The following is a 12374-nucleotide window of genomic DNA, read 5'->3' on the forward strand; positions in this document are numbered from 1 at the left end:
CATGCTGACATCGAAACTGAAGTGATTGATAATTACATTTTCCATCTGAAAGACCATCACTTGAAGAGTTGACTTTTATGAGCTCAGTTTATACTTGGAATCCAGCCTGAAGGCCAGAGTGATACACAACTGTAGATTGAATTTGCTCATGCATTTTCAGGCATTGTGGCTTTGCTACGTGATCAATACAGAGTAACATTGAGAACTGGTATTTGTCCTTATGCTCTGGCTGTGGTGAATGATCATCTGATGTAGAAAGCATTCTACTTCACAGATCGTGGCTGTGACGCCTAACTGTGTTTTGTCTTTTGGTTTATTTTGGTTTATTTTACCATCTACGTCCCAACCCTCACCTGTTATCATGAACTCTGGGTATGGACCGAAAGAATGAGGTCATGGATACAAGCGGTAGAAATGAGTTTCCTCCGTGAGGTGGCTGGGCTCATCCTTAGAGGTAGGGTGAGGAACTCAGACATCCGGAGGGAGCTTGGAGTAGGGCCGCTGCTCCTTCGCATCGAAAGGGGTCAGTCGAGGTGGTTCGGGCATCTGACTAGGATGCCTCCTGGGCGCCTCCCGCTGGAGGTGTCCCGGGCACGTCCCATTGGTAGGAGGCCCTGGGGCAGACCCAGAACACACTGGAGGGATTACATATCCCATCTGGCCTGGGAACGCCTTGAGGTCCCCCAGGAGGAGCTGGAAAGCGATGCTGGGGAGAGGGACGTCTGGGTTGCTTTGCTCAGCCTGCTGCCCCTGTGGCCTGGCTCTGGATAAGGAGATGAAAATGGATGGATGGATGGCTTATTTTACCAGTGGGACCCAGCCAGTAAGTTGAATGGTTGTTTATCAGTCAGAAATGTTACCACCATCCATCCAGTTCAAAGCTTGAGCCCTTTGTATATTACGCCATGTGTAACTACCGTGTTTAATGTGTATGCTGAAACTGACAGACATCTGTTTTTTTAAACTGACAAACCCATAGCAGAAATATACAAATGTGATTTCCCAATTCAGTAAATTTAGTGACTGCAGGCATAATCCTAATGGTGGAGCAGCACAGCACAAACTGGAAAAAATGCAGAGAAGGATGATCAGCCTCAAATCAAATCAGCTCCTCTCATCTGGTTTAAAAGCAGCAGACAGTTTCCTAATGGGCTGGAAGAAGCCAACTTCTCTGAGGAGAAAATAGATTTCATCCTCAGAAAGCATTTTTTTTTAAATAACAAATATACACCTTAAATATGCCTCCAAGAGCAGATAATGTCCCTTTTTTTAAAAGTTGGATTTACATTTCTGGAGACACTGCAGTTCCTGGCCATGGGTAATGATGCGCACGCTGAAAATAAGACAGAAGACAACTCCATTACCTAGTACAATAAAATATTTTTCATTCTAACTGTTTGTTACACAACCCGTGTGCAGCAAAGCACAGTGCATCCGTCAGATTTGAGACTACAATAGGAACACATACATCCCTTTTTGTGTATAATAGCTCCGGGGATTTAATCAACTAAAAGGAAAAGAACATTATATATCCTACAGACTATTGTGGATAACATTATCGTTAAGAATAACCCATCCAATCAGACTCTGCCCTCTGTACATTTTAAAATGTATATTGATCATCATTTACACGCACGTTGGATGCATTTTTGTCAATTAAAAGAAAAAGCACAATTCCACATGCATGAAAGTGTCTTGACGTGCTTTTGGGGAGGTCACCTTGTGCCTTCCACCAATGACAGCCACATAATTCTGAGTGGTGCCTTTGTGATTAGATTTGGTCTGAGTAGGTGGTAATGTGAGTCCAATGTCTTGCCAAAAAGCATCCAGAAACTGCACAGCACCACCTGATCTGCATAATCACGACCCTTGGTTGCTCTACTCCACCCACCTTGGTGCAACGAGGAGCATTTGGATCCTGGAACAGGTGCAAGCACAAAAAATGGGCCTGGAAAAAATGGTATTGGTTCTGTGTTGGTGCTATGGACGACTTAGCGCTGGCACAGGAGTTTTAGTCTTATTTATTTCTATTCAGGCAGCCTCTTTAGAGTCCATCTGAAAAGATGCCAGAGAAAAGCAGTGCAGTGGGAATTGAGAAAGGAATCACTCATAACTAACAATAGTAAAAGATAAGGAGACAATTGCAGTAGATGTAAGAGCTAAAATAGTAGTTGTATATTGGAGTGGGTGATTTAGAGTAAAGCTGAAGAGTGCGAATGGAAGCTGCTGAATCCAAAAATGATGTACAAGTATAGACATGGTGGGTCTTTTTTTCCAAGCACTTTGGTGTGGTAAAAATGTCTCCCTATCATTAATCCTCTGCTGGTCTATTTTCTCACTCTCTTCCTCTGCCAATTCAAGCAGACAGTTGTGTAAGGATTTGGATAAAAAAGAGGTCAAATAAAAGAATAACCCATCGAATTTCTCATGTATAGCCTTTCAAAATAAACATAGATGGATTTGAATGGTCGGGATTACTTTATATATTTTCCCACTTGTAGTTAATTAGTTTGCTTTATACTTTATGCCGACCTTTATATACTGCGCTACCCTTTAATACGTGGAAGCCTAGGGGCTTATTGTTTAAAAGGGAAAATTCTGACTCTGCACTATTCAGTGCCTTCATTATAAAAAGTGCACAGGAGCAGATTGTATGGCAACATAGGTTTATAAGCCATTTAGTTTTATGAATGCCAGTAAGTTGCTGTTACTAATGGGCTGCTGTTAAATCATGCATGCATTTAATGACCACATGAACCTCAAAAATAATTAAAAAAAAAAATATGATGCATACATTTGGCATTTACTCGAGCCAACAGTAGTCATTTAGGGTAAGTATATGTAAAAGTATACATTATCAGAATTAAGTTATATTGTACAATTTGTTAATACAAGGAAAAACAGTATTGAAATGTATTTTTCATCAACAAACAGAAAAAGATTCTTTGGTGCTCTATTGTGCATCGTTACTGTGATCGTCAGTCTTGTAAGGACGGGCTAGCATCTGACATTAAATGAGCGTTCTGTTGAAGCTTGTTCCGAGAGGGACATACTGAACACGGACATGCAATAAGTCACATCTACAAATAAATACAAACAATGATGCATGCAAAAACCCATAGACGCTTCTCTCCGAGCGTAACAATGTAGTTATTTAAGGATGCTCCGGTATCAAGGGAACACAATGTGCCGGCTGCATTTGGGGGATGTGACAGTGTTGCCAGGTTCAATATCATTAGCATGGTTTCACCTGTCTCCTCACATACTGCGTCATCTCAGACCGACTCTGAAAAACTAACAGCTTGTGCACACAAACCACAGTGGGAATAGAGGGAGAGATGGGGAGAAGGAGGGAGAGAGAGAAATTGTCCAGCGAAGCATAGATGTCCATCTTAAACTGAGTGATAGTGACTCTTCAGTTCTTTATATTATTACAAGTGAAAACAGCTGCAGGTTGGAGAGGATCACGTCACTTGCTTGGACTGCAAATGAATGTTCCTTATGTTAAGACATTCGCATTTGTTGTGAAGGAATATTTCAACACTGCCAAAAGTCAGATGAGAAAGTCAGTCCCACTCTCATGTCTGAAGATAGCAGCTGCTGAGCTTTGCTTAGTATGGACTGGAAACTGGGTAACAACTCGCCTGACTCTGTAGGGTTAAGAAAATCCTCCTACCATTACCGCTAAAGCTTGCTAATTAACATGTTATATCTCATGCAAACCAAAAAACAAAGTGTGAAAACAAGTTGTGGTTTTACAAGTTGTGGTTTCATCATCATGCGGTTGCTAGGCAACCAATAGAAACCTCCAACGCCATAAATTTTTTTCTGTCCTTAAATTTCAGTATTAAACAACATGTATTTGTTTTAATTGATGAGCCTTAGAGGTGCTGGTAGGCAGTTTATCGTCACCTTTGGATGGAGTCAGGTTAGCAGTTGTTTGTGGGATAAATCCATTCATTGTTGATTTTGCTTTCTTCGGAGGGAGCGTCAAAGCAGTTTCACTGACGCCTCAGTTTGCAGTGCTTGTATGCAGTCATTGGCACTGGCTGTATGAGTCATTATAGTCTATACTTTGATGTTTTACAAAAGGAATTTGCTTCTTAACAGCCATGGAGTGTAGCGTCTTAGGTGGAGGAGAAAGGTAAGTAGTTGAACATTGGAAGTGCTGCTGTCAGAATCATTCATTGAGCTTTGATGGTAGTAGGAGGTACGATCTTCGAATCACACATACTAAATGCAGCCACTGTATGCTTCAACTTTGAGAATGATTTGTTTTAAACAGAACTCACTATGATTTTACTCAGTCCTTGAATTTCTGTGTTCACTAAGTGCTTCTCCACCTGGCTTTTCTTCGTCACCCTGAAATGGTTGCTGTGTCTTTCTCACCTCTTTTTGTCCGCGTATATCTTTTCAAGCCTCCTGCAAAAGACAAGGAAGATGTCCCTGCAATCGGCCCTAGGATATTATTGGCATTTGTTTATTGTTGTGTTTGATAGATCTACAGGGAGGGCTCAATTATCACTGCTGCTTTTAAGAGTGACCTTGGAAACTCATTTGTTTCTCTCCCGTTAACCACAGATCCAATACCGCCCGCAGACGATTACACCCATTGAGAAGTGCAAACACATTCTTTGTCAGTTGTGTGATGTGATTGATGATGTGTACGTTTGTGTATTAGTGGTGTGTGTTTTTGTGTGTGTCTTCTGCAACCTTCCTCGGTGATGATATCGAAGTGCCATGTGAGGTGGGTTTGACAGAATGAAGCAGAAGGAGAGAAATGGAGAGAAAAGTCACTGGTTTGACAATTTCTGTGTTTTTTGTTTTGCTTCAACTTAGTCAAACAAGTCATTTGTGCCTGTGTAGGTCATTTTGTTGAAGGCAAACATTCAATAATCTAAGCTATTAGGCTCTGTATGGTTTCCTCATCAGCATTGTTCCACAGTCCATTCAATAGCAGTTGCTTTGCTCTCTGTGACTTTGCCTACATCCACCTTGACTTTTTGAAGAAGAGTAATAAATCACACTGACACTGGAATCAATTGCAGAACAAGTGGCACTAAATTCTTTACTTCCATGAATTGAGCTGCTCGAGTTTATGTTTCTGCCCCATTTCGTCTGCTTGTCTGTGTGCCTTTTTGGCTGTTATCAGAACATCTCCGTAGGTTACTTTCACACTTTTAAAGCGTGAAAAGGTCATGGTGCAAGTAGCAAATTAACTTTTTGGATAGATTCACTAGAAATTAGCTTTGGTTTGGAATGAATTAATTGAGTCACCCTCTTAAATTTGGGCATGGGAATGTATCGTTTTAATGCTCTGGCATGAAAATCTGTCTCATATATCATCTTAAGATATGTGTGCAATCTAACAGTTTGTAACTGAACCAAATAAAGCAAAACTAAAGCCAGGTGTCACATAATGCATCAGTTTGAGTTATGGGTAAAGTGTAGGTTTAGGAGCCAAGTTGCCAGAATAAATGTAGGTATTGTACATTTTTGCAAATCATGGATATGTAAGGTCTGTAACTTAATATGTAGCAGATCTGTGGCAACTTTAGATTTCAACAACGCTGTGGTAATGCGTGGTTATTTAGGCACAAAAGCCACTAAGCTATGGTTAGGAAACAATCATGTCTTGCGTTAAAAAACCCAGTTTTGGTGCCGTAATCATGGCAATTGGTTGCAACAGTTATGTTCTTGGTCTTGAACAGTGGCCTGCAGCTTGGCAGCCATCTCACCTAGGTGTTACACCAGCTACCATCGCCTCCACCTCTCCATGATAAAGTCAGCTCACATACATGTTATCAGAACTACATCACTTTAAGAACATTGACATTATGTGAAAGCAACGTAATGTATCTGTGGTTTGCAGAAATGTACAGTGCTTGTGGCAACTGGGCTGAGATTCAGCCTCTGAAGTGCTGGCAAATGCAGCAACTCCAGTACTAAATGATGGGGAAAAAACTTTAATTAACTGGCCAGCCAGCTCCAAACCAGTTTGGTCTCAAGTTGATCAGTCACTGTTGAGAGCCTTACCTCAGTATATTCTAACTTTTGATTATTGCAATCCAAGTCAGCCATAGAAATGAACTTTTATATTTATCAGCACAATCCAAAGCTGCTGCCTTAACTTCAACCCATTCTTCACCTAACAATCTTCCTGTACACACAGCTCTCACAGTTAACTTGACAGATTGTCGCCATGACCTAAACAATGCTGATGTCCCTGACAGACCTGACACATTGTTTGAGGTGAATATCATGTCCTCGAAAAGTCAAATAACTTCACACTTCACCAGCTTGAGACTTGTGCTGGTGTGGCTGCTGCTATACATTTCTCTTTGGTGAAGGAAATGAAACAGCATGGAAGAGTAGCCAATAAGGTTAGTTTGAATCTGCAAAGGTATCAAAATTGAAAGAGTGTGTCCTCAATCGCTTTCATATTTTCCCTTCTTTGAAAAAGAGATCTGAGTCAGGATGGGGAGGAAATATGTGTATAATGATTGGTTATGAATGGCAGGATCATGGGAAGATCATGTGGTAGTTGTACCCATAGAGACGTCCCCAAACTGTGGATGTGTTTGACATCTCTGTACGTTGTTTTTTAAAATGAGTGCAGTTAAAGGGCATTTGTTGGAAGCTTCAAGATAGGCTTCAAGAAACTGAAAAAAGAATAATGGAAAGGGATCCACGATGATGGCTGGTGTATTGTTCTTCCCAAAAGGAAATTTCTTTCAATCAGTGTCCATATTATATGTTCTGCGAGGGCAGAAAATGAGTTGTGGGAAAAGGAAGAAAGGAATCTCTCAGAAGATTTAACAAGGCTCTCTGATGGGGCTAGAGGTCCGTCATGAATAATTCATGAGGGCTAAGAGAGGAAAAGAACAGACATTTTGGCTCTGTTGGACCAGAGACTCTAAGGGGAAGTAGGCATGTTGGCTCTGATGGGCTCTGAAGTTTTAGTGGTGCTGGTGGAGGTTTCAACCTCCTCTGTGATGCCTTGTTTTTTTTGCTCAGAGGTTCAGCCTGGTGCAGCACAGACCCATGAGACATAACTGCCCTGAAGGCCTCTCTTAATACTTCGGCCTTAGCTTATAGTGTAAGGGTGATGGTTTTTACTGCCTGGGTGGTTGTTGTTTGAAGAAATGAATGAACAATGTTGAGGGCTCTTTGTGTTTTGGAGCATTGGGCTCTGGTGGTTAATTTAAAGCCCCGGTGTATGTCTGGTCTCGGTTACATCTGAAGGTCACAGCTACAGCTCTACTGCCAGTGCTTTAATACTGCCATTCTGGACTTAAGGGTCTAACACACTGATTAGTTTTACCTCAGAAGGTGTGTGTGTGTGTGTGTGTGTGTGTGCATGTATGCGTGTGCTAGAGAGTGAAAGCGAGAGGGAGAATTTATTGATATCTGCGTACGCGTTTGTAACTAAGTGTTTGTATGTGTGTACATGTGTGGCCATGTACATCTGGATGGACTGGCCTGTGCTATAATTCACATAGCTTCATTAAAATGCTGAAAGTTTTGGCTTTAAAGTCACTGTGACCCCCGGTCTGATGTAAGCACCAGGCCCTGCATACTGAGCAGAGCTCTGATTGATCTACCGAAGAAGCTGCAATTAACGGGGACGTTCTTCGTCCAGAACCTCCCCGCCGCACGCATGCAGCCACCCACACGTGGACGCATATATGTGGTCAACTGATGCTACATCACAATGATTTCATGCGCTGAACGGTGATTTAAAGTGTTTGATCCTAATGTGGTGGCAGTCACCTTTGACACCTAAACTCCGCCCATCACTGATTATGCATAGACTAATTTGACACCCTGCCCCGCGAACAGAAAACAGATGACATGAAACGATGAATATAAAGCAGGAAAAAGGCCCATTCCATGAGGAAGGGTTGCTGAATTGCCGGATGACAGCGACCTTTGTTCAAAATCCTGAAAGGCATTAACTATATAATGAGTCACATCTCATCAGTATGGAAAGTATCTCTATGCTGGTGTTACGTAAATGGATTTGACTGGTCTTGCATATTCTTAAGACCCTCAATCATAACATGACAGAGAAAAGACAAGTCTAAGCAACACAGATTTGCAAATCTGACTTCAGATACTCGGAAATCGGATGTTGCCGGTGGAGTTGTGTAACCATGAAACCATTTCCAGGTCCTTTATGAATGTTGATAACAAAAAATGTAAATGGAAGTTGAACCGCTGCATAGAAACCTCGCTGTTTTTCAGAAAGCTGTGTGTGTCAGTGTGTCGTTCACAGCTCAGTCCCCTCAGTCAAGAACACCACTGGCTGCCTCTATCACCTTGCCTTGCCCAAAAATACATTTCTTGGACAATCATCAAAAGTCTGACTCAGACTGAGGAGCTTTGGGGCCTGGAAATGGAAACTGATTTAGCACTGCACTCTCAAGACAATTCCGCATAAAATCTAATATGGTCTGCTAGACAGAGAGCCAGCGAGAGGGTGAGGTGCAAAGGAACTATAGAAGTGGCTGCAACACCCTTCAGGAGACCTCCATCAGCCAGCTCAGGACTTTTTCTGTTGCTCCCCATGGTCACTTTCACCCTAAAACTTTAATGTTTTCAGCAAAAAAGAAGGGGCGGACAGTGAAATGAGGAGAGGCAGAGGTGACACTAGGTCAAACTGATATTTATGGTGGTCTGTTCATCCCTCATCCCATATTTATTAATCTCCTAATCCTAAATGGCATACCCATCAGTTCCTTATCCTCTGCCACTGCTGCATTTCATCACAATCTCAGGGCAGTCTTTAGCTTGCTTGTTGCGTATTAATGAAAGTTGATTCCAGCTCAAATTGCCCTTAAATTCAAAGGACATTTTTATTTGTCCCTCTGGTGGAAAGGGGAGTAACTCTGACAGATATGTTTGTATTAAAATCTCGACTTTGGTGTTTGGAGGCCTTTGTACGTGCATGTGGGCGGTGGGGATCAAACACTGTAATTCATAGGTGTGAGATATAGCACCAGGATTTTGAGCTGTCTCAGGACCCGGCTATATACTTAGAGCCAGAGGTCTGGCACTCTCTGTTTTAGTAGTACCACTCCAGACGCACATGTGCCAGACACTACATGATCCTCCTCAACGCTTCATCTTTTCTAAAGTGATAAAACTTCTCCTGAGGCATGCCGACTCACTTTATCAGTGTTGCACTTGCCGTTGTAAATCAAGGCCAGTGTGGTACGACATGGTTTTACATTTACGCCTCAATAATAATGTGATCAGATATATAACCTGATTATGCACATGTTAAAAAATATTAAGAAAAATTAGAGAGAATACCAGTAAAGACAGAGTGTGTTTGATGAGTGCTTTAGATAAAGGGCCAAGCTGTAAGTCAGGGGTAGTTGGGGAATGTTCAGTGCAGGAAAAGGACAACCAAGTGTACACGAATTTAACATTGATAATGCAACCTGTCCTGTTGGAAACCATGTTTCCTTGACGGCATTTAAGACAGGTAGGGTTGGGCAGTATGACAGTGTATATCATGTGACGGTAGAAATGGGTCCACTGATGGAGATTTGGCAGTATTGGTTTTGCTGTGGGAGCTATTCAGACCAGGATATGTAGCAAATCAGGGCTGGATTCCTGTTTGATTATCTCGTGAATTCATCGGCCTTGAAAGGTCACATGATGAAACACGGCAGGGGGATAGTGAAGTTGTAAATACAGTTTTGTCTTTTGTTAACTCAGTTGTTTTTTTGTTTCTTTCAAAGCTCCAAATAAAAGAAGAAAATAATGGTATGGTTATTTTATACCTATTCTTAATTGAAATTAAAGAACAACAATTGCAGAACCTTTAATTTTATTGCTGAAAGATGGTAGGATTAGTCTCTTCTGGGTTAAAATCACTTGGTGGATGGTCAGTGTTAAGTATTTTTTGAATTATTAGAAGAAGCAGAAGTGGTTTGTGTGAAGCAAATACAAGATGAACTGGTGAGGTGAACATAAGCAGCAAAATAGCCGGTGGATTATGCAGTACAGAAGTCTCAGTTCAACATTTTCATAGAGCTTCTGACTTTGACAGTGTCGCTTGAGCAAGTGAGCTTGTGGAAAATGTTGCTCACATACTGTGATCAACACTCACTCTCACAACACCCACTTTTATAATCGGGCCTTTGACGCAAGTATAAAACGGAGCTCCCTCGCCTGGAGAGAACATAGGGTCAACGCCATCCGTGCTCCTGACCCTGACCTTCACCTTTTGTGACTTGAACATAACCGTTTGATTAGTGAAGCCTTCCCTCAGTCGAAATCTCTTCACCAAGGGTTGAGGTCACTTGCGTCACTGACTTGTAAGTGAGGGAATTGTGGCCACACCTGCGACACGCTGAAAGCAGCCATGGGAAACAGCAGGAGACTCGCTTAAGTTTCATCAGTGACACACTGTCTCTACTGCACTCTGCTCCATCTTCCTGCTGTCTGTGTGCAGTGTGGCTGAAGAAGCTGAATCACTGACATTTTGATATACCATCTCTCTTTCTCATTTAGTCATTGTCTAATTTCTACCGTGCGCTTTGTCCTCACTGCTGCCCAAAACTCTTTCAAAAAGTCCTTTCCACTCTTTCTGTCTCTCCCTACGATCCTTCAGTTGAACTTGTGTTCAGCTCAGCTAGTAAGTTTAGCTACTGTACAGTGAAGCTGACGCCCCACTGCACCAACAGTTTACTTTATAAATGGATATAGTGCTCTGTTTTTTCTTTTTTAAATAAAAGCTTATTCTGTCTACATCTAGAATCCTACATGATTTTAATTGATCCTCAGAGAGCTCTGCAGTGCAGCCGGTCTTGTATCTCCACCAAACACCCTCTAAACTCAGTATCTCCTCTTGGTAGATCGCTATCTTTTTTTTGGGTTGGAGCTGTGTGCTCAAAGCTGTTTTATTCCTTTGTCCTTGTGGCATCAGTACCCGAAAATTTGTTTTTGCATTCAAAGATGAACAGTTATTAGCTTGCAAGATGTGTCGCATACCTATTTAGAGTGTAGTTCTCAGTTTTATTGAATTATTTAATCGCATTTCCATTTTGCTTTCTCTTTGCTTATTTTCTTGTGGTATTAATAAAAGCTGGTTGGAGGTGAGCCTCAGTATGTATCTACTCTATAGAGTGAATTAGTAGGTTTGGACGGTGGACACAGTTGGGGAAATGTAATTTACAGATGGACGAGTGGAATTTATGCGCACATTTGTCTGAATGTGTGCCTAGGCATGGAGGTGCGCATACTGTATGTGTGTTTATGAGTGTGTGTGTGTGTGAGAGAGATTGTGTTTGTGTGTCTCCAGATAAAACATGATGTGTTCCCAAATGACTTTGGCTTTAACAACTAAAGAAGTGCCTGGTAAGCAACAGCCCTCATTAGCATACAGATCAGGAGGCACTATAAGTGTTTGTGAAATATAATTCACCATTGCTTTTTTCAAAGCAATAAAAGGAGTGTCCTTTCTCTGCAAATGCCACTGCTGGTCTTTCCTGCTCCCATTTTTTATTGGGCCACAGTTTGGTTAAGAGTCGTTAACATTTCAGTTCCCCTTGAGTACCAGACCCTCCTTTTAATAGATCTTAAAGGTGTAACATTTTAACATCTCTAAGTCAAGGCCACATTAATTTTAAAACATTAGGATAATTACCATAAACAAACAAGACAGACACCACAAAGACTGGCAGCTTCTGCCAGCCTCTATAATATATTGTCTGCTATTGTGCTTGACTTCATTGGAAATCTGATGGATTACATATTTGCTTTATGGCACAAAACAGAAGAATGAGCAAGCACAGGTCCAAGCTGATAGAGTGAAAGGAAGATGTCAGAGATATTACTTCAGGAAGAAATGATGTGCATGAAATACAGCAGGATACAATATACCTAACACGGTAACATTTTCTACTCCTAGCTGATTGTGTCCACAAGGCCATGCCTGGACACAGTAAATGAAATGAATGGATAAACTAAAGACCATCCTGCGATGGGAATACTCCAGCTGCATTTACAATCAGTAACACAGCAATTGCAACTTAAAACGAATGTGGACAAGGAGCATAAAGTAGGGTGCCCAGTTGCTCCTTCCTTACTTCCTACCCCCTACTTCTGGCCCCCTAGCATTGGACCACACCCATCTTATAACTCTTTTGTACTCAGTTGTGACGCTATCGCTGTGACATAAGCTGTCCAAAGACACCTGTATGTATAAAGTAGTCAAAAACACTTCTGCAATAGTTCCTGCTACAAAAGCTGTCACCAAGTCCTCATTTTGCCATGATGACGCACACACTCCAACACAGACTCAGAAGGTGAAAACAATAACAGCTGTCGCGACGTTGGCGGCTGATAATAAATAAAGT

The 12374-nt window shown here is 41.6% G+C and overlaps 1 protein-coding gene across 1 annotated transcript in view; it reads left to right on the forward strand.

Moving 5' to 3' along the window:
* Positions 1-12374, forward strand: part of csmd2 (CUB and Sushi multiple domains 2) — a 289863-nt gene that overhangs the window by 125149 nt on the left and 152340 nt on the right. The gene's annotated exons all lie outside the window — the stretch shown is intronic.

This window comes from Epinephelus lanceolatus, chromosome 16, assembly GCF_041903045.1.
Source record: "Epinephelus lanceolatus isolate andai-2023 chromosome 16, ASM4190304v1, whole genome shotgun sequence".
Taxonomy (NCBI): Eukaryota; Metazoa; Chordata; class Actinopteri; order Perciformes; family Serranidae; genus Epinephelus; species Epinephelus lanceolatus.